Source organism: Solanum dulcamara, chromosome 8 (genome assembly GCF_947179165.1).
Source record: "Solanum dulcamara chromosome 8, daSolDulc1.2, whole genome shotgun sequence".
In the NCBI taxonomy this organism is placed as follows: Eukaryota; Viridiplantae; Streptophyta; class Magnoliopsida; order Solanales; family Solanaceae; genus Solanum; species Solanum dulcamara.
The window spans coordinates 39,938,086-39,965,865 of record NC_077244.1 but is presented as its reverse complement, the minus strand read 5'-3'; the positions used below and the strand labels follow the sequence as shown (position 1 = coordinate 39,965,865).

General features: G+C 35.0%; 1 pseudogene; it reads left to right on the top strand.

Annotated features, from left to right (window-relative positions):
• Positions 1-1,736: 1,736 nt before the first annotated feature.
• The window catches only part of LOC129899890 (acid beta-fructofuranosidase 2, vacuolar-like), a 71,847-nt pseudogene continuing 45,803 nt past the window's right edge, over positions 1,737-27,780 (top strand).

Here is a 27,780-nt window from a genome sequence, read left to right as displayed (position 1 = left end):
ATGTATTTCTATGATTGTGATTGAGAAGTGTGAAATGCTTGATATTGACATTGATGTGAATCTTATGATAAGCCTTGATAGTTCCATTGTGATTGTGAATTGCTTGAACTTGTCATTTCCTCATTATTGTGTGAACATGTCGAATTACATTTTTTTCTTGGATATTGTGATGAGATGGAGAGTGTGATGTCGAGGTCACTTCCGGCAAGAATGTAATGCCGAGGTCATTTCTGGAAAGAATGTGATGTCGGGTCATTTTCGGCGAGAATGTGATGTCGAGGTCATTTTTAGCGAGAGTGTGATGCCGAGGTCTTTGCCGGCGAATGTGACTGATGCTCGATTATTGATTGTGAATGAGCATCCTTGCATATTATTTGTGGTGTATTGATTCTTATGTTTGATCCATGAGATACTTGTGATTTCGATCTTTTGATGACTTAACTCTGAGTGTGGAACATATTTGAACTGTATTTTGTGAAATCTAGGTTGGGCTGATTTCTATGCAGGTTGTAGTTATGGAGGTTCGGTTGGGATGAAAAGAATTTCTGTAGTTTTTAGATTTACCTAATTTTGTTAATTGACTTGCTGAGTACCGTGTTGTTTAGTACTCACACATTTCTTCTATACTTGGTAGGTTTTGAGCCTAGATAGTGAGTTTGAGTTATTCATTATCTTCCGAGGCTTCAAGGTGACTTAGAGAGGTAGTTGATTGACACCCAGTGATCTCCCTTGTTCCTTTTTATTTTATGCTTTGTTCTATTTCAGATACAAAGATATTTGTTACTTGTATTATCTTTCATCTCATAATTATTAGTGACTTGTACACGTGACAACCAAATTTTTGGGATTATTTGAGATTATTTAAGACTTTCGCTATTGTTTATTTGATATATGTAGTATTTTCGCAGTATTTCCTATAATTATTGGATTTAGACTGACTTAGTCTTGTGGGATAGCACAAGTGCCATCACACTTAGTTTTGGATCGTGACAGATGAGTAAAACAAATTACATAAAATAGAAAACTAAAATGATTATCATCCACTGGAATTGATCTAAAGAGCCTAACAATTTTATGGTAGTAAATGTATATGAAAATTATCATTGTTACCATGTAAGTAATTCCAAATTGGTTTCATGTGGAAGAATGGATAATCACATTATAATAACTAATCAATTCCATGTATTGAAATATTCATATTTTTTTCATCTCTCTTACAGGCTAATTTATGCACACACAGTATGATTGGTTTTAAGATACGGTCTATCAGACAAAACAACATAATTAAGATTATGCTATTTAATGTGGTCAAGCACATGTTTTTTTTCTGAATGATGTATTTTTTGTATACTTGGCCCAATTCTGTTAGGAGATGATGCAATTGGTTCTTTTGTTTTTTTATTATTTTAAAATGTCGATATATGCTAGCTTGATCCCAACATAAGAAAAGTATTTAAAAAAGATAATGAATTGCCTATTGGTCTCTAGTCCCATAGCACGCTGATAGTAGGTTGAATCTTGAAATATCACTATATATGTTCATTTTATCTCTGTTGTTAATTAAAAAGTTATTTTTTCCACAGGCAAACAATAGAAAAAATAAATTAAAAATTGAAAAAGAACCGTCAGTTATTCCCAAGTAAAAAGGGTTAGTAAATTTGTAGTGGTATAAAAGGTCGTAAAAATAGGTTGTCTACCATGCAAAAATAAAAATAAAAATAAAAATAAAAATAAAAATGTCCATCTCTAATTCAAAGCAAACAAACAACAAAGTTCCATACACTCAATTACCGGAGTTCGAAAACAATGATTATGGTAATTCTCCGGCAATGACAAGGTGCCGGAGACCCAAAGAAACAACCTCCAAGATATTAACTGGGCTACTGGCGTTTTTATTATTTTTTGTGGCGGTCAAATATGAAATTATGAAGCTACCGATGAATTAAATAGGGGACCGCAAGAGACGGTGTGCAATATGCTCGGTTCGAATCTAAGGTCATTGACAACTATGAGGACTTTGGCATGTGAAAAGGCGGATGGCGTCTCTGCCAAGCCACGCAAATATTTTTTGGGTGCACGGCCTATCCCGTGAATCCAAAACAATGTTGACTTGGCAAAGAACGTCCTTCCACTTTCAACCTAAGAAGAATTGAATGAATGGCTAGTAATCTTTTCTTTTCCATTGTCTCTCATTCTTTTAAAACTTTAATAAATCATGAATGATTTTTTTTAAAAAAAGCATTATTATACTGATAACAAAATTATTATATATAACAAATCGATTTGACTTTTTGAGTCTGTTCTTTTCATGACCCTTTTTTAATTGGAATGAGATCGAAAAGTCAATGCTTGTATGAAATAGATATCACTTTGATTCAATTGTACAAATTGATTATCTACATTACATTACATGACCATGAAGTTTAAGTTTTGTGTCTTGATCTCTAAAGAATTAAATGTAGGACAATATTACTTCTTGAGGTGAATATTAATTATGTGTTCTTATTTTGGCACGTGTTGGATTTTTTAATTGGTATTACGTTGATCACAAAAATTACTTGATTTTGTTCCTCGGATCCCAATGGTAAGTTCATATTTTACTACTACTCATTCTTATTTTGTTTGGAAATATTATCTCTACTTTCATAAGGTAGTAATATGGTTTGCATATATTTTATCTTTTTCAGACCTTATTTGTGGAATTTTATTGAATATGTTATTTTTATTCATATTTTGATAGATAAATATTTATTGATGAAATCATGACCCTGATTAGAATATAATAATAGTATTTTTTAAGTAGACAAATTTTGTCAACATGACGAAGACAATTATCTTTAGACAATTGCATGTGAATTTTCTAGGAGAAAACACCAAATTTCATCATGTCTGTCCATTTACAATATTTGCTTGTTTTGTTTCTCGACATCTTTTATTTTTCTTCAACCAAGGATGGATATACTCCACCTTAGTTTATTGATATATTTTTAAATCAAAAAGGTCTACAAAAAATATAAAAGCCTTTCATTAGTTCTTTCGAGTTGAGTAGGAACTTTTATAAAACATTATCTAAATTATTTATATCAAATTTGAAGTTGAAATATCGAATCAGAGAATACAAAAAATACATAAATGTAATCTCAAATAATATTTCAAATATTTGAAACCAAATGTTATATCCCATTTGAATAAAAAGAATTATTTTTTTTCACTTTTTCTGCATTAGTTTTTGTAATGTTGTTCCAACTCCAATTTTTAAAAATCATTTAGGTCCATTATACTACAAAGGATGGTATCATTTGTTCTATCAATACACCCAGAGACAGCTTTATGGGGAAACAATTTATGGGGCCATGCAGTCTCAAGAGACCTAATCCACTGATAGGTGTAGCAAATCAATGATACGATATTAATAGTGTCTGGACTGTATTCGCTACCTTTCTACATGATAGTAGCCTCATCATTTTGTATACTGGATCGACCAATGATTCGTTCTAGGTCCAAGAACTTGCATACCCGGCCAATCTGTCGAATGGATCAAATATAAAGGCAATCTGGTTCTCGTTCCACCATCCAAAATTGCTTATAAGGACTTTCCGACCCCACCACCTCGTGGACAACACCAAAATGCAAATGGCGGATTACTATTAGTTCAAAGGTTAATAAAATCGGAATCTCATTAGTCTATGACACAATTGATTGTATGAATTTTGAATTGTTGGAGGGTGTGCTCCATGGTGTATTGGGTACGGGTATGTGGGAGTGTGTGGATCTTTACCTAGTTTCTAAAATTGCTGAAATTGGGCTTGACACTTTGGAAAATGGGCCTGCAGTGAAACATGTATTAAAGTCAAGTCTTGATGATGATCGAAATGACTATTATGTCCTTGGAACTTATGATGTTGTGGCTGGAAAATAGGTACTTGATAATCCAACAATTGATATTGGTATTGGGCTAAGATATGCTTATGGAAATTTATGCATCAACAACATTTTATGACCAAGAGAAAAAGAGGAATTTCTTGGGCTTGGATTACAGAAAATGATAGTGAAGCTGCTGATATTTGCAAGGGTTGGGCCTCACTTCAGGTACAATTCAATATCCCTTTTTAGCCTATCATTTAGAATTTGTCCTTAGTTTAAAAGTCCTACAAACATAGCTTATAGAACTGATAAAAATATTAGATTATCATCTAACCATTTTTGAATATTTTCAGATTGCTTAAAAAGAGATTTTTAGATTGTAATCTAAAAGTTTCATCACAAGTTGCAAAAGAAATAATTATTTTTAGTTATTTACTAAACCCGGGCCAATGGATTGCCTTCTTATAAGTTAATTATGGAACCCGCTCTTTAGCCATTTATCTTTAGATACAGAGGGATTATGAGTCACAAAATTTTAAGCCCTTTCATTGAGATCCATGGAGCAATTCTTATATAGCAGACACTAGCTCCTATTGCGACTTCATAAAAATAATCACAAAGAAGATCGAAGAAAATGAAACACACAGAGTGGTTATTATAGTGGTTCCTGCTTTTCCAAGAAAACGTTCTAAAGAACCTTGTCATGATCCAAACTAGACTCTAGACGTGACACGACGATTAGAACTTGAAGACTCCAACCAAGACTCTTAGCATAATAGAAATACATAAATAATATGAAATCAAGAATCGACATAAATACAGAAGATAGTCTCAACACGGAAATCCCAAAATAAAGAGAATTCAACCATCAAATCAACATAAGAAAACATAATTTTACAGTCTAGACATGTCTCAACTAAACTTTAGACAAGCCATAAGACAAGCCCTAGCTCACCAAACATAAAAGAACATAAGTCTGAATAGTAAAGAAATAAGATGACTGGTTCTCCCTCGAATAATAAGGAAACCAAAAGCTAACTTTGAGTAGATGTCCAACTAGCCACGTAGATGGATAGGAGCATTGATAACGCTCAATTATACATCTCAAAAGAAATATAGACAATAGTTAGCTGTATATTTTATCCAACTAAGAGTTGGGGTCAATCCCACAGAGAATAGGTAGAAACAAGACTATTAGCTATCACTTACTAAATTATAGTTGCTACTTCCCGAAAATAAATGTACATAAAGTAAAGTGGGGGTTTTGTTTATTTATACAATAACAAAGTAACTACTAATTAGGTTGTGAACAATGTGAGAATTTAGCTAGGATTGTGTTCTCCATGACGTTTAACTCAATAGACCAATCGTGTTAGTGGTAACGTGTCAATGAGTTGCATGCAAAATCTTGCGAGTTATGTAACATCTAATTCGCCTCCCGGTCCTTCTTAGATGCATATCATTCATCTTCTCCCAGTCTCAGAATGTGTTCTTTACTAACTCTCGCTCTGGATCTCAGAGTACTATCCCCTCCTAGGTTCAAGTAACTTAGATGAAGTTTTATTCCTCCAAATTTCTGTTGTGATAATCTTTTCCTAATCACTACCTCCCCTCCGCACAAGCAATGAATATGGGCAGGTTCCCAATACATGCACTCATCGAGAAAGACTTTATAGACGAAGAAAATTTCAATACATACAAAACACTTAACGCAAATCACCCTACACGTTTTCCTACCTCGTTATTTTGTCATAGTTCCCACAACCCTCGTTGTGGGTTTAGCTATTCATAATTTAAAAATTATAATTTGAAAATTATAGACAAAATCTTAATTATGCAATTACAAATTGAATAGAATAAACTTGAAATCTTGAAGAAAAAATATAAAGATAGAGAAGAAAAAAACAAACCAAATTTTTCTAGCCTTCACAACGGCTCTTCCAAAACTCCCAAACTATAAAAGTCTAAGTCTTAGGTTAAAAGTTAGTTGTGAGTTGTATGTTAGTTGTATAGAAGAATTATTTTTATGTACTATTTATAAATGCAAAAAACCCCAAATAAAATAATTGAGTCCAAAACTAATTGGGAAATCAAAACCCAAAAGAATTGGGCTTCTGCGTGCGCCGCCTTCAAATTTTGTTGTTGCCTTCAGTGCATGACACGTGGAATGAGAGAATTTTTAATTTTTAATCTATCGTTCAACTATCTTTGGCATATATATAAAAATATATTATCATATTGAAATCAATCAATTAAGTTATTTGCTTGATTTTCTTCTTCTAAATGTGAGGCAATTAATACTTAAAAATATAAATTTTTGGCCTCACATCAACACCACCACGTAAACTTTTGCTCGTCCTCGAGCAAACATTAAAGCTTATCTAAAGATAATCAAACTAGGAATGCCGCCACTTTAATTGATACCAATAATTAAGACATTGAACAATTCCCAATATCAAGTACACTTTTCGATCATTAGGCAAGATATTCAACAAAAAGCAAACTTCTAACCTCCTAGCCTAAAAGACGGACTCTAACTCATCAATTTAGGTTTGCTCATCTACTCCATCAAAGAAAATTAATAAAATCACCTATCTATCATGAAATAAGTGTACTCACAAGAAGAAACAATCCACACACTCACTTTAAAGAATTGAATATAATTTAAGGACTTATCATCAAAGAACATCTCTCACACTCACAAAAGAATTTACGTGTATGCATAAAAAACCATAGACTTGCCCATTATGTACATCTTCACTAACTAAGCATGCTCGAATAGAATCAAATAGTATTTTAATGGGGTGTAATGTAGGCGAGGGGACAGGTAGAAAAACTATATAATAGTGACTTACACTTCCCTAAGCTCTTTGAACTTTCAGACTTCATCACCCATTAATGTTTTCTTTATTTTCAGCCCTTTCTTCAATAATTATTTCACTATTCATCTCATCAAGAATGCTTCAATCATTATTACTTTTTTTTCAAGTAATTTTTTTCTCTCCTTTTTTTTTCATGTCACATTCTTTCCAAGAGGGTTTCATCACTTTGTAGATATCATCGATTACCTTTTTGCACTCAACCATCTCTTATTTTTCAAACTTAACAATTATAATAAGTCTATGCTACAGTGCTCGCGGATGCAAGGTGTACCACCCTATGTTATCCTAACCTAAACTAGGCTAGATGATGATGAGAAAACTTGAGGAAAAGAACAGACTCTGAGGACCATGAATGTCATCTAAGATTCATAGAGGGTTTTATGAGTCATAGGGATGACTCGTAGACCCTTTCGCAGCTCTTAGTAAAATATGGGATTCTAATAAGCCACCTACGACTACTTTTATGAGTCGTAATGATTTAAGACTCGTAGAAGCACCTGACAGTAACCAAATCTCAGAGCTCAAATATCACTCTTACGAGTCCAATTGATGACTTGTCAAAAAGTCTAGGAGTCATAAAGATAACTCGTATGAAAAGTTCAGAGATTGAGTTTTCTCTAATTTTCAGAAATGTGCAGGACGAGTCATATCTATGACTCGTCGATGGCCTACGACTCATAGACTTGAGTCATAGACCCTTACCTTTTTTAGTCCAGTTCCATAATTGCAAATGATGACTCATAGAAGTTTCTACGATCGTAGATACGATTCCTAGGCATCAAATTTTAGTTTTTAATGAGGGATATTCGTGTCTTTTTCCACCCTTCCCAAACTAAAACCTTGATATTTTACGAATAATTTAAGTCCCTTATCAGTACCTTGAACGCATAATTCTCTCATTAACAATTAGATTATTTGCCATCGAGGATTTGAGAAGTGGAGAAAGGTTAGGATTCAAGTTCTTCAAGCGAGGTCTTCGAGTTCTTAATTGCTCTTCGTGTCTAGTTATGTAAGGCTAAACTAATATATGGATTTTGTTTCTCCATGTGCCCATGATTTGGATAGGTAGATTGTGAATAGATTGAGTCTCCATTAATGTGTTCTTGATAATTTCTTTTCTAAAATTTGCATGTTTTAATAATTATTAATAAGTTCATGCTTTTCTAAAAATGAAATACTTGAACATAGGATTTGAACTACTTGTTTTATAAACCCTAATAGCATACGGATTGGTATTGAATTGTACATATTTAAAGATTAAGTCTAGAGCCTTTAACTTGTGAATGTATGATTGTGATTGAGATGTGAGCATGATTATAGTGTCGAGGAACTGATAATCTTTTATACTTTCATAATTAAACCTAAGAGAATGGTCTCAACTGAATGTTGTCATAAATGATTATCCAAAACTTCTCTTAAAATAAATGATTGGTAATGAGTGGGAAATTAATTGGTTGAAAGGATTGATTTAATAGAACGGATGCGTTGAAAGAGTCCAATTGAGACTTATTGATTTGGTTTGATTTCGATTTACTGTCTTATGAGATTTGAGTCTTGGGAGGAGTATCGAGCACCGAATTAGGTAATAGTATGTAATAACTCAAACCTAATAACTACGTCACCAAACATAGAAGAGATTTGAACCATTAAGTCGAATGTTACCCAAATTATTGTCCTGACAGATAGGACTTGATTGGTTTTAGATCCATCATTGGTTGATTTGTTCTTACCCTAACAAGATAATGGATGGACGTAGCAACAATGTTGGCTTGTTGTACTATTATTGGCTTATAAATAATAGTCGGATAACTCTCATATAGTTCTTGATAGTACTCTGATTGGATTGGAATGAATTGTATTGGATTGTCTAAAATTGGTGTTTGCGTAAATCTTATACTTTTTTAGACTTAGGACATCTTGAATAAGTTGTTCATCTTTTGTATTTGAGATCTCTGAGTTGATTTGATTCTACTTTAATGCATGTTTCATTCTGTTGTATTACATACTCGTACATTTCATGTACTGACGTCTATTTGGACATGCATCATTTCATGATGCAGAGATAGGAACTAGAGATCATCAACAGGTGCATCGTTGAGGATCTAATAGTATTCATCTTGATTGGTGAGTCCTCCCTGCTTTTGGAGGATACCACATTTACCTTTTTAGATATTGAGTTTAGTTTTCTTTTTTTAATTTAAGGTAGCCATGAACATGTCATTGGCACCACTTAGACAATTGATAGAGGCTTCATAGATTGGATTGTTGATGTTGTTGATTGGTTTTGTTTCTAGCTAGTTTCATTCATACTAGTGTTGTTGATTTGATTAATTAGAAATATTGTTGGCCTTGGCCTCATTGATGAGTAGTATTCTTAATGAGTTTAGTCTTTCGCTGATAAAATGTGATTGAATAAATGCGTGATTAGACTAAGTGGTTTACTTAAGGACCAAAAATGGTCTTTGAGTGTTGGCCAAGTCTAGGGTACCATCTCGGGGCGTGAAAAAACTTGGTATCAGAGCCCAGAGTTCAAGAGTCCTATGGAGTCTATGAAGTCGTGACTAGTACAGTCTTACTTATTGGTGTTTTGTGCACCACACTTATAATGAGGAGGCTATAAGAAATTAGGAATTATTTCATTTCTTCCATACTTTGAGTTCTTGCTAAAGATTTTAACTCTAAAAGTTCCTTCCTAATTCGTGCATTACACGTTTGAAGATAATGCCTTCTAAACCCACAACTAGATAGAGAAACATGGACAATACTGAGGTTCTACAATCAAAGATTCCCCTACCGTTAGGAGTGAGAACTAGGGGATGACCTACAAGGTCTACCGAGGCACCCCAAGAGCCTACTTCTTAGTCAGCTCCTACTTCAGAAGCTGAGTTCAGAGATGCTATTAATATGCTCACACAACTGATAGTTATCTAGAAAGGAAACCAGAGTTCACTGGCTCCCAACTCTAGCTCTCAAAAGGCGTGAGCTTTGGTAAGGATCCGATACTTCTTGAGGATTAACCCACCAATCTTCACGGGTTCTAAGGTTAAGGAGGACCCCTCAAAATTTATTAATGAGATATGAAAGATCTTGAAAGAGATACATGCTATGGGGATTGAAGGGGTTGATCTGGTGTCTTATCAGCTTAAGGATATACCAAAAGTGTGGTACAACAGTGGAAGGAAGGTAGAGGTGAGGATATTGAGCCTGCTAGTTGGGATGAGTTTGAGGGAGCATTCCTTGATAATTTCTTTCCTAGAGAATTAAGAGAAGAGAAAGTGGAAGAGTTTGTGAACTTGAAACAAGAGGGTTTGATAGTGAAGAAGTATAGTCTAAAACTCATTCAATTGTCTAGATAAGCTCCGGAGATGGTCCCAAATATGCGGTCTAAAATAAGAAAGTTTGTCTCCAGATTGGGAAGACATGTGAAGAAGGAATGCAAAGCATCACTACTGATTGCTGACATGGATATTTCCAGATTGATGATGTATGCACAATAGGTTGAGGATGATAAGAGGAAAGACAAGGAAGAGCACTTGAGCAAGAAGGAAAATCATCCGGGCATGAGAATAAACAGAGGCAGAGTAAGCGCAATGGGTCCTTCTTTTAAAAAAGATCTTCCAACTATGCTCCATTAGTAGCAAGTGCACCTGCACCTTATAACAGATATGATCAGCAGGTACAAAGTCACCAAAATTCTAAGACCCAGGGTTCTCAATCCCAAGCTAGTGTGGCTCAAGGTTTGAAGGGAAAATCGCCTTATAGCAAGTGCGGTAAGCTCCATTTGGGAGAGTGCAGTGAGGGAAATAATGGTTGTTATAAATGTGGCTAAATTGGGCACTTTCAGAGGGAGTGTCTGACATGGGGAAATAGAGGCCAGACTTCTACCACGGCACCATACCAGCTAAAGGTAATCAGGGGTCACTACTTTGGGTATGGGCGGAGGCACAAACTACTTATATGACATGGGTAGTAGCCAAGATTAGGAAAACTCCCCATATTTTGTGATGGGTATGATTCGAGTCTTTATTCTTGATTGTTATGTTTTGATAAATTCGGGTGCCACGTTATCATTTGTATCTCCTTTTGTGGCTAGTAGATTTGATAAAATCTTTGAGTGTCTTCTTGAGCCTTTCGGTGTATTTACTCTTGTGAGTGAGTCTATTTTAGTTGAGAGGGTCTATAGAGATTGTGATGTGTCTATATATCATAAGGATACCATGGCTGACTTAGTTGAGTTGGACATGGTTGATTTTGATGTGATTTTTGGTATGGAATGGCTATATGCTTGTTATGCCTCTGTTGATTATAGAACTCAAATTGCTAAGTTCAGTTTCCTAAATGAGCCTGTCTTAGAGTGGAAAGGTAGTCTTGTTATGCCTAAGGGTAAGTTTATCTCCTACCTTTTGGATAGAAAGTTGATCTATAAAGGGTGTATTTATCATATTGTTAGACTCAAAGATGATAGTCTTGAGTCCCCTACTCTTGAGTCAGTCCCGATTGTAAATGAGTTTCCTGAAGTATTTCCTGAGGATCTGCTCGAAGTCCCTCCTAATAGAGAGATAGACTTTGGGATTAATATCCTTCTTGATACGCAACCTATATCTATTCCGCCATATAGAATGGCTCCTATTGAGTTGAAAGAAGTGAAAAAATAGTTGAAAGATCTCCTAGACAAGGGATACATTAGGCCTAGTGTCTCACCTTGGGGAACTTATGTCCTATTTATGCAAAAGAAAGATGGGTCATTGAGAATGCGCATTGACTATCGTCAACTGAAAAAGGTCACCATAAAGAACAAGTATCCCCTTCCCGGGATAGATGATTTGTTTCACCAGCTTTAGGGTGCCACTTATTTCGCAAAGATAGACCTCAGATCAATCTACCACTAGTTGAAAGTAAGAGAATGTGACATACCAAAGACTGCTTTCCAAACCAGGTATGGTCACTTTGAGTTTCTGGTTATGTCCTTTAGTTTGAAAAAGGTTCCTAAGGCATTTATGGACCTACTGAATAGAGTGTTCAAACAGTATTTAGACATTTTTTTGATCATATTTATAAATGATATATTGATCTATACGAGGAGTGAGGACAAGCATACCAATTACCTCAAAATTGTTCTGTAGACTCTCAAAGATAGGGAGCTATATGCTAAGTTTTCAAAGTATGAGTTCTGGCTTTTGTTAGTGGTGTTCTTAGGCCATATCATTTCTGGAGATGGTATACGAGTTGATTCGCAAAAGATTGAAGCAGTTAAGAATTAGCCTAATCCCACATCCTCGATTGACAATTACCTCCATATCTTTACCATTGACTAAGATGACTCAAAATAAGGCTAAGTTTCAATGGTCAAATGCTTCTGCGAAGAGTTTTCAAAAGTTGAAAACAAGACTGACTACTACTCTAATGCTATCCCTACCCGAGGGAGCAGATGGGTTTATGATTTATTGTGATGCGTCTAGAGTTGGATTTGGATTTTGGTTGATGTAGAAGGGAAAAGAGATAGATTATGCTTATAGACAACTCAATATTCATGAGAGTAATTACCCACACGACCTTGAGTTGGCCATTGTAGTGTTCACTCTCAATATTTGGCGTCACTATCTTTATGGCATACAAATTGATGTGTTCACAAATCATAAGAGCCTGCATTATGTGTTTACTCAGAAATAGCTGAAGATAGAAGAGATGGCTTGAGTTTCTCAAAGACTATGATATGAGCATTCTCTACCACTCAAATAAAGCTATTGTTGTTGATGATGCTCTTAGCAGGTTATTTATGGGGAATACTACTCATGTAGAAGAGGGAAAGAAAGAATTGGCCAAATAGGTACATAGGATTGCACATTTGGGAGTTTAACTTATCAACTCAAGTGATGGTGATACAATCATTCAAAATGGGGATAAATCATGTATAGTTGTAGAGGTGAAAGAAAAGCAATATCAGGCCCCCATTCTCCTTCAACTGAATGACAAGGTTCACAAGTAGAAGGTAATGACTTTTTCCAAAGGGCGAGATGGATTATTGAGGTATCAAGGGAGATTTTGTGTTCCTAATATTGATGGCATTCGAGAAACAATCATGGTAGAAGCCCATAACTACAGGTATTCCATCCATCCAGGTTCTATGATGATGTACCATGACTTGAAGGAAAAATACTAGTGGAGTAAAATAAAGAGTAATATAGCAGCGTTTGTGTCCAAGTGTTCGAACTGCTAATAAGTCAAAGTTGAGTATCAAAAACCTTGTGGAGTAGCTCAGAATATTGAGATTCCAGAATAGAAATGGGAGATGATAAATATGGATTTCATTACTGGTCTACCGCAGTCCCACAGAAAATATGACTCTATTTGGGTGATTGTGGATAAGATAACCAAGTCAGCCCACTTCTTGCCAATTAAGCTTATGGATATTGCAGAGGACTATGCCAGACTTTATCGTTGAGAAATTGTTAGACTGCATGGAGTTTCTTTGTCTATCATCTTAGATAGGGGAGATCAGTTCACTGCTCAGTTTTGGAAGTTATTCCAAAAAAGTTTGGGTTCAAGAGTGAACCTTAGCATTGCTTTTTATCCGCAGACAGATGGCCAAACAAAGCATAAGATACAGACTTTGGAGGATATGTTGAGATCCTATGTCATCGACTTCAAAGTTAATTGGGACGATCATTTAACTCTTATTGAGTTTGCATACCATAATAACTTCCATTCTAGCATTTAGATGGCTCCCTATGAATCTCTATAGGGGAGGAGATGTAGATTACCGATTGGTTGGTTCGAGATTGGTGAAGCTGAGTTTATTGGACCATACTTAGTTCACCAAGACATGGAGAAGGTAAAGATCATCCAAGAGAGATTGAGAACTGCTCAGAGTCGCTAGAAATCCTACACTGATATTCGAAAGAGAGATTACATTATTGGGTATACATAAAAGTTTCACCCATGAAGGGTGTGATGAGATTTGGAAAGAAGGCAAAGCTTAGTCCCCGCTATATTGGTCCCTATCAAATTATAAAGAGGGTTGGTAACTTTCCCCTATAAATTGGAATCTCTCCTAGAGTTAGCAGCTATTCATCCCGTGTTTCATATCTCTATGCTTAAGAATTTCTTGGGAGATCCTTCATTTATTTCCCTGACTAAGAGCATTGGGGTGAAAGAGAGTTTGAAAACCAAGGAGCTAGCATCTGTCAAGGTTCTATGGAGGAATCAGTTTGTTGAAGAGGCTACATGGGAATCTGAAGAGGATATGAAAGCTAAATATCCTCATCTTTTGATACCTCCTAAAGATGATATTGATGGTAATATTCCTTTCCTATCTTTGATTTGAAGTCCATTCCGAGTTTGAGTATTAGATATGTATTCCTGAGTTTGAGTAGTTGATTGTACGAATGGTTGATTGTTGAGTTCTTGATTGTATTTGTTCCTTAAGTTAAACTCTTAGCTTGGTCTTCATTCGAGGACGAATGATCCAAAGGGAGAGATATTGTAACACCCCGTATTATCCTAACCTAAACTAGGCTCGATGATAATGAGAAAACTTAAGGAAAAGAACTGACCCTGAGGGCATCAAGTGTCCTTTATGATTCTTAGAGGGTTCTATGAGTCGTATAGATGACTCATAGACCCATCCTAGAACTTAGTAAAATATGGGATTCTGGGAATCTACCTACGACTACTTGTACGAGTCATAATGATTTCTACTAGCCATAGAAAAGAATCGTAGAAGCACCTGACACTAACTAAATCTTAAAGCTCGAATGTCACTCTTATGAGTCTAATTAACGACTTGTTAAAGATTTTATGAGTCGTAATGACGTCTCGTATGAAAATTTCAGAGTCTCAGTTTTATCTAATTTTTAGAAACCTATAGGATGAGTCGTGTCTATGACTCGTCGAGTGTCTTATGACTCGTAGACTTGAGTTGTATACCGTTACCTTTTTCAACGCAGTTCCATGATTGGAAATGAAGAACCGTAGAAGTTTCTATGATTCGTAGAAATGATTCATAGGCGTCAAATTTTAGTATTTAATGAAGGGTATTTGTGTCTTTCTCCATCCTTTCCAAACTAAAACCCTAACATTATATGACCAATTTAAGTCCCTTATCAGTACTTGAATGCATAATAGTCTCATTAATAATTAGATTATTTGCCATCGAGGATTTGAGAAGAGGAGAAAGGTTAGGATTCAAGTTCTTCAAGCGAGGTCTTCGAGTTCTTAATTGCTCTTCGTGTCTAGTTATGTAAGGTTGAACTAATATATGGATTTTGTTCCTCCATGTGCCCGTGATTCGGATAGGTAGATTGTGAATAGATTGAGTCCCCATTAATGTGTCTTGAGAATTTCTTTTCTAAAATTTATATGTTTTAATGATTATTAATAATTTCACGCTTTTCTACCAATGAAATACTTGAACATATGATTTGAACTAATTATTTCATAAACCCTAATAGCATGTTGATTGGTATTGTACTGTACATATCTAAAGATTAAGTATAAAGCCTTGACTTGTGAATATATGATTGTGATTGGGATGTGAGCATGATTATAGTGTTGATGAACTGATAATCCTTTATACTTTCATAATTGAACCTAAGAGAATGGTCTCAACTGAATGTTTTCATAAATGGTTGTCTAAAACTTCTCTTAAAATAAATGATTGGGAATGAGTGGGAAATTGATTGATAGAATGGATAAATTGAAAGAGTCCGGTAGAGATTTATTGATTTAGTTTGATTTGGATTGATTTTCTTATGAGCTTTGAATCTTGGGAGGAGTATCAAGCACTAAATTGGGTAAGAGTAAGTAATAACTAGAACCCAATAACTATGTCACCAAATGTTGGAGAGGATTGAACCGTTAAGTCAGATGTTTCCCAAATTATTGTATTGACATGAAAAGACTTGATTAGTTTTGGATCCATTATTGATTAATTCATTTTTACCCTGGAAAGGTAATGGACGGACATGGTAACAACGTCGGTTTGTTGTACTATTATTGGCTCATAAATAATGGTTTTCAGATAAGAAAAACTCTCATATAGGTCTTGATAGTACTCTAATTAGATTGGAATAGACTGTATATGATTGGTCTTTGTCTAAATCTTATTTTTTTTAGACTTAGGACATCTTGATTGAGTTGTTCATATTTCAGATTTGAGATCTCTGAGTTCATTTAATTCTACCTTGATGCATGTTTTATTCTTCTATATATGGTCCTGCATCACTTCATGATGCAAAGACAAGTACTAGAGATCCTCAATAGACGCACCGTTGAGGATCTAATCGTATTCAGCTTGATTGGTGAGTCCTCTTTGCTTCCAGAGGATTCCACATTTACCTTTCTAGCTTTTGATTATAGTTTTCTTCTTTTGATTTGAGGTAGCCATGAACCTGTCATTGGCACCACTTAGATAGTTGATAAAGGCTTCATAGACTGGATAATCGATGCTGTTAATTGGTTTTGTTTCTGTCTAGTTTCATTCATACTAGGCTCGTTGATTTGATTGATTAGAAAGATTGTTGGCCTTGGCCTCATTTATGAGTAGTATTCTTAATGAGTTGATAAAATGTGATTGAATGAATGTGTGATTAGATTAAGTGGTTCGCTTGAGGACCAACAATGGTCTTCGAGTATGGGCCACGTTTAGGCTACCCTTCCAGGGTGTGTGGGCGTGACACAAGGTGCAAAACCTAGAGATTCAATAAAAGAGTCAAGGCAAAAATATGGCTACCAATAAAATGTTGCAGGCTCAAAAGGGCTAACTAGTGATATAATATAAAGAAAAGGCTAAAATTTACAAGACAAATCAAAGAAAGCCTATTATCATCTTCTAAGCAGAGCAATACTTTTTATTTCGCTTCAATAACATGCAGAGCAAGTTCTAGACTAAGATACAAAAATGAAATATATGCAAACAACCTCACCATACATGTCACAAGTCTCAATCAAGATGTATCAATTTTACTTCTAAGATAGATAGGGCCATTACAAATAATAAAATAAAATAAGTTATATACAGAGTCACAAGAATGAGTTACGTGTCAAATAGCCTGTAATTAATGAGTAATCAAGCATTCATAAGAAGGTGCACTCAAAATTAGGCCTAAATAGGAAGTATCAAATGAAAAATTTATTTTCTTTTCTCTTCCAAAAGAATGAAAAGAAAAATCTAATCTAAAAAATAAAAATAAAAGATACTTGGTTCAAAGGGACCCCCCTCGGAAAAGAACCAAAAAGAAAAACCAAAGGGTGGACGAAGTACGCACTAAAAATATCTAAGAACCATAAAAATCTATTTTAATTTAAAAAATAAAAGAAAATTCCTTTGTATTTTTGGTTTTTTAAAAACAAAATCAACTAAAAAGAAATAAAAAAAATAAAATACTATAGCATACTTCACCCTTAAAATATTGAAAGATATTCCACCCCACACTTAAAATCATAATTTGTCCCCAAAGCAATTTATAGAAAAGAGATGAAGCAAAAGGGTAAAAAATACTCCGTGAGACCTTTTAGGGCCTACTAGCAACATGTTTCTTCAATTTTAATCAAGGATCGTGCGCACCCACAGTTAGGCTCAAAACGTGTTCCTTAGCTCCAAATTTGGGTACTCGGACTTCTCCTAAATTTGAAAAATAAAAACACAAATAAAAAAATACACTATATAAAAAAAATAAGAAGTTACATTACTAGTTGGGTTACCCTCCACTTTTCTTTCACTTTGAACTTATGAATTGCACCCCTAACTTTTTTTCTAATTTTCTATTATGCTGAAAGGGTGGTGATATAAAAATAAATAAACCAAAATATAAAAATCATATAAATACCAAAGAAGTGCTAGATTGACTTGATGTTGGTGAGGTTTTGCATAAACTTGCAAGCAGAATTCAAGGAACGAACTTCACCATGCCATAAACTACCTTGTATTGGATGTTTGGAGATGAAATCAGCATGTTTTGATCAAAGGGTGCACACCGTGAGACCCTTCACGGGTTGTGGTGCACACCACTGTCCGTGAAGAGGAGCCTTCTAGTCATGAAGAGGGACACTATCACGACTCAAGCCTATGACCTAGACGTGACATGGAAAATGATGAAATCGAAACTACCTTAAACAAGTCTCTTAGCATTATTTTAGCCTCTCATAGGTAATGATAATAAATAAACAAGAAGAAATCATAATAGTAAATCTTAAACTTATATATGTCCAACAATACCTCTAACTTTTAGATTTAACGGGGCTAAGACAAATCCCTAGCTCACCCTGAATCATAATAGAAAGAAATTTCATAGTAAGTGTCTAAAGATCTCAACATATCATAAGCTATAAAGATCAAGGAGTATTGTTCCCAAAATATGGGAACTCAACAAAAGTAGTCTTTAAATAAAATCACAACTATCCATGTAGAGGAGAACGAGGAGGAGCACCGGTCCCTACATGGTGATATAATGTAGGCAAAAGAGTATGCGTTAGTACTTTGAGTGTAGTAAGTATGTAAGCATGCATGAACATTGAGGAAATATTAAAATATTTTTGTAATATGAAACATAATTCAATGCATGCATAATCAATCATATAGATATTCTTTAAAACATTAATTTTGTGGAAAAATAACCATAACTAACATTTAAGACCATGCGAGCTATTACATTGAATCCAACATAACCCCCTACGTTGGCCGGAGAGACTACTTGCCAAGTAGAACTCCGTCAACTTCATTCATTTCTTTAACTTTAACTTTAAGGGTTTTCATGGATCCATTAGCCTAAGCCTACAAGGGCTCCTATGTTGTCACATAGTTAATGAGACAAGGGGTTACTAATAGAATTCCCTTACCGAATCCCACCCCAATGACCTATTTGGTGCTAAGTCAATCTCATATAATAGTTTAATACTTCAAAATAGTCATAGCATATAGCTTGAGAATTCAAAACATCATATTCGGTAGAATAGCTCATTAAAATATTTGGTGATTCAAATATGCAAGAATTATCCTTATAGCATAAAGAATCCATCATACATATTATTTCATCATTCTTTTATTTTATAGGACTCCCTTTTTATCATATACATTGCTTTCATAAATATTTATTTGGAGTCAAAGCTTTCAAGTCAAACTTCATTGAAATCATAGTAAAACTAGGTCAGTTTAAAACACTTCAACTTTCAAACATGTATGTAAATGAAATTATGCATAAATAATTTAAAATTTATTAATTAAATATCATGCTTTAAACAATCCATCATGAATTTCAAGAACCTTTAAAGAGCTAAATAGGGAAAAAAAATACTTGCAAACTATCAATTCATACATATGAAATAATTTTGCATCAAAATAGATCAATAATCATTAGTTTAACCATGATATATGCTATTAATTAGAAATAAAAATTACCCATAAGAAAATCTTACTTGAAATCAGGAGATTTAATAGAAAGATTTTTTGACTACATGGGTGGAAGAACCCATGGATAAACACCACATAACTTAGAGTAAAGCTTAAAGAAAATAAACATAATTTATCATACAATCAAAATACTTTAGGCATTAGAGTGGAAGGAATGATCTCATTGAAGCCTTACATACCTGAAATCCGAAGCGTTACTTAAAAATCGAAGGACTTAATGAACACTCTTGAATCCTAGTCTTTTTTCCTCGCCAGAGCATTTTTGTGTACTACCCGGAGTATATGAATCACCAGAATAGTATTTCTACACTACTAAGAACTAAAACTATATTTTGAGAATGAGAAGGAGTGTATAGAGAGGAGAGTTGATTGAGAAAGATTGATGAATAAAATGATGAAATAAGGTGGGTATTTATAGGTGCGAAGGAGGGACCTAACAATAATTAAAATAATTTTAAAAAAATCTGAAAATTTAATGGAAGATTGTGATGTTATGGGTGATTTCAAATGGAGGACTATTTATTTGAAGGGTGATGTCAAATGGATATAGATCTTTCCATGGTTGGTGAGATGAACCTTCTTTTAAAAGAATACCTTTTTTCGGAACTGTGTTTGAACAATATAACTTCCTCATTAGGATTTGGTGTCTCATATGAATTATTTCTCTAGAAGTCTACTTTCATGTCATTCAAGAATCAACCGATTTTAGAGCATCCTATAGTGAGATATTTTTTTTCTACAAATACTTCATTTCTTCACAACACCATATCGTACAATAATTAATTTATTTGACCTACTCAACCTCCTAAAGTTAAAATATGGTCTCACAAAAGTTGTAGGTAATGATGTTGGGGTTATTTAGAAATTTGAATCACCTAATTTGGACCATCCCAAAATACAGAAGTTGTATTATTTTAATCGAGAATTGGAACATCATATACAATATTTTTAGGGCGTGTTACATTATCCCCCCCTTGGGAACATTCATCCTCGAATGAGGAAAGACTTAGCTTGAGTAGAGCAGAGTGTAAACCAATAACCCATAATTAATGCAATAGTGCAATTTAAAATATCGTTCAAAACATATTTCATAATTTTGCAAGCATATAACAAGAAAAGTTGAAATACAAGGATTTTAAGTAATTGAGCAAGGACAACTTAATACCTTAGGTTTGGGTAGAGGGAAAGAGATGAGGGTATCTCTTAATCATATCCACTTATGCTTCCCATTTAGCACTTTCAATTTTTTAATTCCTCCAAAGGACTTTAACAGATGCAACTTCTTTGCTCCTCAATCTCTTAACTTGCCGGTCCAAAATTTCTATCGAAACTTCTTCATAGGTCAAGTTTTCGTCAACTTTCTCTACTCTCAAAGGAACAATGGGACTAAGATCATCCACACACTTTCTCAACATAGACACATGGAACACCGGATGAACCATGGCCATTTTCAATGGCAATTCTAACTCATATGCAACCTTGCCAACACGTCTCACGATTCTATAAGGCCCTACATACCTAGGGCTCAATTTTCTTTTCTTACCAAACCTAACCACACCCTTCATGGGTAAAACCTTCAGATACACCCAATCGTCCACATTAAACTCAATATACCTTCTTCTAGTGTCAGAATAGAACTTTTGATGGCTTTGAGCCATCTTCAACCTTTCTCTAATGATCTTCACCTTCTCTAAAGCATCAAGTACCAAATTGGGGCCATACAAGTTTATCTCACCTACTTTGAACCAACAAACCAGGGATCTACATTATCTCCTATACAAAGCCTCAAACAGTGCCATCTCAATACTTGAGTGGTAACTATTATTATAGGCAAACTCGATGAGTGGTAGATGATCATCCCAATTTCCTTTAAACTCCAACACACAAGCCCTTAACATATCCTCTAGTATTTGAATAGTCCCTTCAGCCTACCCATCCGTTTGAGGATGGAATGCGGTGCTCAATTTTACCTTAATACCGAGGCCTTTTTGAAATGATCTCAAAAAGTGAGAAGTGAATTAGGTACCACGATCTGGAATAATGGATAACGGCATACTATGCAACCTCACCAACTCTCGAATATACAACTTGTCATAGTCTTCGGCACTATAAAAAGTCTTAACTGGTAGAAAGTGAGCCGATTTAGTCATTCTACCAATAATTACCCAAATCGAATCATGATGCTTCTGGGTATGAGGCAAACCCACTACAAATTCCATATTCACATCTTTCCACTTCAAAGTAGGGATTTCAATGTCTTGGACTAGGTCACCCAGACTTTGATGTTTGGCCTTCACTTATTGGAAATTCGGACATTCAGACACGAACCTTGCTATGTCCTTCTTCATGTCACTCTACTAATAGAACTCTTTTAAGTCTTGGTAGATTTTTGTCAAACCAGGATAAATGAAGTATGTAGAATTATGAGCCTCTATCAAGATCAAACTCCTTAAGACATCAATATCCGGAACACATAGCCGACCTTGGTAGTATAGCTCCCCATCTCCTCCTTGGGAAATGACCTCTATCTTCTTTTCCTTCACCAACTTCTTTAACTCAATAAATGTCAGGTCAAGATCTTGCTTTGATTTAACATTCACTACCAAAGAGAATTCGGACCTATTTTGAACAACCATACCACTATCATCAGTACCATACAACTTCACCCCTAATCTAGCCAACCGGTGAACATCTTTCACCAATTCCTTCATCCCTTCATCCACATGGGCCACACTCCCAATAGATACTCTACTAAGTGCATCGGCAACCATATTGGCTTTACCCAGATGATAGTGCACACTCATGTCATAGTCCTTAAGGAGTTCTAGCCACCTTCTTTGCCTTAGATTAAGGTCCTTTTAGGTGAACACATATTGAAGAATTTTATGATCAGTATACACATCCACATGCACACCATACATGTAATGCCTCCAATTCTTCAGAGTAAAAATAACGGCCGCCAAGTCAAGGTCATGGGTAGGGTAGTTACGCTCATGCACCTTTAATTGTCTAGAAGTATAGGCTATGACCTTACCATTTTGCATTAAGACACAAACTAAACTAATTTTTGAAGCATCACAATAAACTACAAACCCTTCTAATCCTTCTGGTAGAGTCAAAATAGGAGCGGGGGTAAGTTGATTTTTCAAGGTCGGGAAACTCTTCTCACACTCATCCGTCCATATGAATTTGGCATTCTTTTGGGTCAATTTTGTCATAGGAGATGAGATGGTAGAAAACCCTTTGACGAACCTTCTATAGTGTCCGGCTAGACCCAAGAAGCTCCTAATATCTAAAGGAGACAACGGTCTATACAATTCTTCACTACCTCCATTTTTATAGGATCAACTTTGATCCCATCACCGGATACTACGTGACCAAGAAATGCTACCTCTTTCAACCAAAATTAACACTTACTAAATTTTGCAAATAATTGCCTATCCCTCAATGTTTGCAGCACAACTCTCAAGTGATTTTTATGTTCTTCCTCATCTAGAGAGTAAATCAAAAATATCATTAATGAAGACCACCACAAAAGTATCAAGGTAAGGTTTAAACACCCTATTCATCAAGTCCATGAACGCCGGCGGCGCATTCGTCAACCCAAAACTCATCACCACAAACTCGAAGTGACTATACCTTGTTCGGAAAGCCATTTTGGGAATGGCACACTTACTCACCAGTAGTTGGTGATAGCCAAACTGAAGGTCAATCTTGGAGAAGTGACTTGCCCCTTACAATTGATCAAACAAGTCATCTATTCTAGGGAGTGGATACTTGTTCTGAATGGTTATCTTATTTAATTATCAGTAGTCTATGCACATTCGAAGCGACACATCCTTCTTTCTCACAAATAACACGAGAATACCCCCATAGACCTTTCTAGCAATAATTGACTCACCAACAGGGGTAGATACCAAATAGGGCTCTAATAATATTTCGGGTGACACATCAAATCTATTAGCAAGGAATGGAGTAACAAATGATAAATTTGAACCCAAATCTAATAGTGCATACACATCAAAAGCAAAGACCTTTAACATACCGATAATAACATTGGGTGCTTGCTCAACCTCTCATCTTTCATGCAAGGAGTAAAAGTGGTTGGTGCGTTAGATACCTCCTTGGGCTTGTTGACCGTGAGCAATTTGGCCTTAAGGCCTACCATTACTATCTCTACAATTCTTAGCATGGTGTTCCAGCTTGCCACACTTAAAGCATGCATTGGATCCGGCTAAGTATTCCCCTTTGTGAGTCCTTCTACACTTTTTGCAGGTGGGGAAAGTTTGAGCATCAATATTCTCTCTTGAAACCATTGGTTTAGCACCCTTGTCCTTTTTGAACCTTGGAGGAGGAGTATTGGTGGAACCTTGTCCCACAAACTGTTTCCCACCTTGGCCTTTACCATTGTTACCATAACCAGACCTTTGAGGGTTAAACCCTCCACCATCCACTCTAGACTTTTTGAACCCCCTTGATCTCTCTCTCAGCTTCTCTTCTTCAATTTGTTTTGGGTAAGTCATTAACTGAGAGATTTCCATCTACTTGACCAATATGGACATTTTTCACTCCTTAGACACCAAGCTTGAGACATCGGAAATAAACTTATTCATCCTAACTCTTGGGTCGGAGACCATAAAGGGAGCATACTTTGATAACTTAGTAAATTTAAGAGCATACTCCTTCACACTCATACTCCCTTGAAAGAGGTTGATGAACTCTTAGATTTTGGCCTCCCTTAGCTCCAATGGAAAGAAGTGGTCTTAGAAGTCACCTTGGAAATCTTCCCATCCTATCGGCCCCATTTCTTTATCCCTCTCAATAACCCATTGTTCGTACCATACTCAAGCCACACCTTTGAGTTGATAGGCTACTAGCTTGGCCTTTTCATACGATGGCATACCTATGATAGTTACAATCTAGTACACCTTATCAATGAACTCCATAGGGTCCTCATCTAGTTTAGAACCATCGAACTCGGGTAGATTCATCCTTTGGAAATCCTGAATCCTAGAGGCTGAATTTTGCATTTAGGGAGAAGGAATACCTTGATGCCCTTGGTTGTCTACGATATGAGTCATCAACATAATGATATTGTGAAACTCGGCATGGGTTACCCCTTCTGCATGATGTGGGGCATTGTAAACCAGAGGAGCTTGGTCCTTATCGTTAACCCTTGCTCTTGGAGGTGCTCTTACATGAGTCATTATCTAGAGAACACAAAATGAGTCGTTAGTTAAAGGAAAGCATAGGACACTCTAAGGCATGACATGAATTTGGAAGAAGTGAAAACTTTCCTAAATGTCCCATAGTCTCCTATTCATAGTTATGGCGCACTTCAAAACTATTAAAAAGATCATAGTTGACATGGTATGTTGGAATTCGAGTACCATTCAAAACCTCAGGCTCTGATATCAAGTTTGTCATGACCCAAGCCTAGGGCCTAGACGTGACATAGCAAATGAGGAACCCGAAAGTACCTCAAACAAGCCTCTTAGCATTCTTTTAGCCTCTCATAGGTAATGACAATAAATAAACAAGTAGAAATCATAATAGTAAATCTTCAACTTACATATGTTCAACAATACCTCTAACTTTTAGATTTAACGGGGCTAAGACAACTCCCTAGCTTACCCTGAATCATAATAGAAAGAAATGTCATAGTAAGTGTATAAAGATCTCAACATATCATAAGCTAGAAAAATAAAGTAGTATTATTCCCGTAATGGGAACTCACCAAAAGTAGTCTTTAAACGAAATCTCAACTAGCCACATGGAGGAGAACGAGGAGGAGCACTGGTCCCTACATGGTGATATCATGTAGGCAAAAAAGTATGTGTTAGTACTTTGAATGTACTAAGTATGTAAGCCTGCATGAACATTAAGGAAACATTAAAACATTTTTGTAATATGAAACATAATGCAATGCATCATAATCAATCATATAGATATCCTTTAAAACATTCATTTTGTGGGAAAATAACCATAATCGACATTTAAGACCATGTGAGCTATTATATTGAATCCAACATAACCCCCAACATTGGCCGAGGAGACTATTTGCCAGATAAAACTCTGTCAACTTCATTTATTTCTTTAACTTTAACTTAAAGGGTTTTTATAGATCTATTAGCCTAAGCCTATAAGGGCTCCTATGTTGGCACATAGTTAATGAGACAAGGAGTTGCTACTAGGATTCCCTTACCGAATCCAACCCCAATGACCCATTCAGTGCTAAGTCAATCCCACAGAATAGTTTAATACTTCAAAATAGTCATTGCATACAGCTTGAGAATTTAAAACATCATATTCGGTAGAATAGCTCATTAAAATATTTGGTGATTCAAATATGCAAGAATTATCCTTATAGCATAAAGAATCCATCATTCATAGCATTCATCATTCTTTTATTTTATAAGACTCCCTTTTTATCATAGACATTGCTTTCATAAATATTCATTTGGAGTCAAAGCTTTCAAGTCAAACTTCATTAAAAATATAGTAAAACTAGGTGAGTTTAAATTACTTCAACTTTCAAACATATATGTAAATGAAATTATGCATAAATAATTTGAAATTCATTAATTAAAAATCATGCTTTAAACAAATCCATCATGAATTTCTAGAACCTTTAAAGAGCTAAATAGGGAAAAATACTTGCAAACTATCAATTCATACATATGAAATCATTTTGCATCAAAATAGATCAATAATCATTATTTTAGCCATGATTCATGCTATTAAGTAGAAATAAAAATTACCCATAAAAAATCTTACTTGAAATCAAGAGATTTAGTGAAAGATTTTTGGACTACGTGGGTGGAAGAACCCATGAATAAACACCACATAACTTAGAGTAAAGCTTAAAGAAAATAAACATAATTTATCATATAATCAAAATTCTTTAGGCATAGGAGTGGAAGGAATACTCTCATTGAAGCCTTACATACCTGAAATCTGAAGCGTTACTCAGAATTGAAGGACGTAATGAACAATCTTGAATCCTAGCCTTTTTTTCTCGCCGAAGCGTTTTGTGTACTACCCAAAGTATATGAATCACTGGAATAGTATTTCTACACTACTAAGAACTAAAACTATATTTTGAGAATGAGTAAAGGAGTGTATAGAGAAAAGAGTTATTTGAGAAAGTTTGATGAACAAAATGATGAAATAAGGTGGATATTTATAGGTGTGAAGGAGGGACCTAACAATAATTAAAATAATTATAAAGAAAAATCTGAAAATTTAATGAAAGATTGTGATGTTAGGGTGATGTCAAATAGAGGACTATTGATGTCATAGATGATGTCAAATGTATCTAGATCTTTCCATGGTTGGTGAGATGAACCTTCTTTTAATAGAATACCCTTTTTTGAAACTGTGTTTGAACTAGATAACTTCCTCATTAGGATTTGGTGACTCATGTGAATTATTTTTCTAGAAGTCTACTTTCATGTCATTCAAGAATCAATCGATTTGGAGCATCCTATAGTGAGATATGATTTTTCTTCTACAAATACTCTATTTCATCACAACATCATGTCTTTCAATAATTAATTTATTTGACCTACTTAACCTCCTAAAATTAAAATATGATCTTCACAAAAGTTGTAGGTAATGATGTTGGAGTTATTTAGAAATATTAATCACCTAATTTGGACTGTCCTATGAATAGTTTTGCCCAAAATACAGATGCTATTTTATTTTTATTGAGAATTGGAATATCATATACAATGATTTTAGGGGGTGTTACAAACACCTAGGGAATCAGCCAACAATTAGGCCAAGGAAAGCACCACGAGGCACCACAACGAGCCATGGTGCTCACCACTGATCTTGGTGGTTGCTGTGGTGGGGTAGCCTACCACAAAATGCTAAGGAAAAGAACAACCCTCTACTTAGAATTGTTACTTGTCCTCAAGCCATAACACAACATAAAACCAAATGACGAGCAAATACAAGCAACTCATAGAAATATATAGAAGCCTTACAACATAAACCTCATGCCCAATTTCACTTATACAATGCAGTGATGCTCTAACCAACTCGCAAGGATTATTTCATAGCATCGCATTATTCATATATAACAAAATTAATGAAAACATTCATGTACTAATCAATATACAAACAAACAACACAATCACAGTTCCTTCACTACAAAGAACTCTCTCATATAGTGTATAAAGGATAAATAGAGACTGGAATAAAACTACTCACACTCACAAAAAAAGTTCAAACAATGTAAAAGAAAAAACCATAGGCTTTCCCTTATTTCACCACTTCAACTCTTGAATAACCTTTTTAGAATCACAATAGGACTTTCTAGGCTTGTAACGTAGGCTCGAACTTAGGTAGGATACATTTAGGATAAAAGTAACTATTTTGCCCCTCTAAACGCGACTTTGGCATAGCTATTTGTTTTCAACCCCCAAATTCTTATTGTTCCCTTATTTTATCATTCTTTCTTATCAGGAGTTGTTTTCACTTTTGTTCAATCTTACTCTTTCTTTATGAATCATTTTTGCACTTATTTTCTCTTTCATTGCAGCCACAACCCATGCATTTCTTTTCTTTTCATTCCACTATTGTTTTCATACCCTAACTTTTCTGCTTTTCCTTATGTTAGCC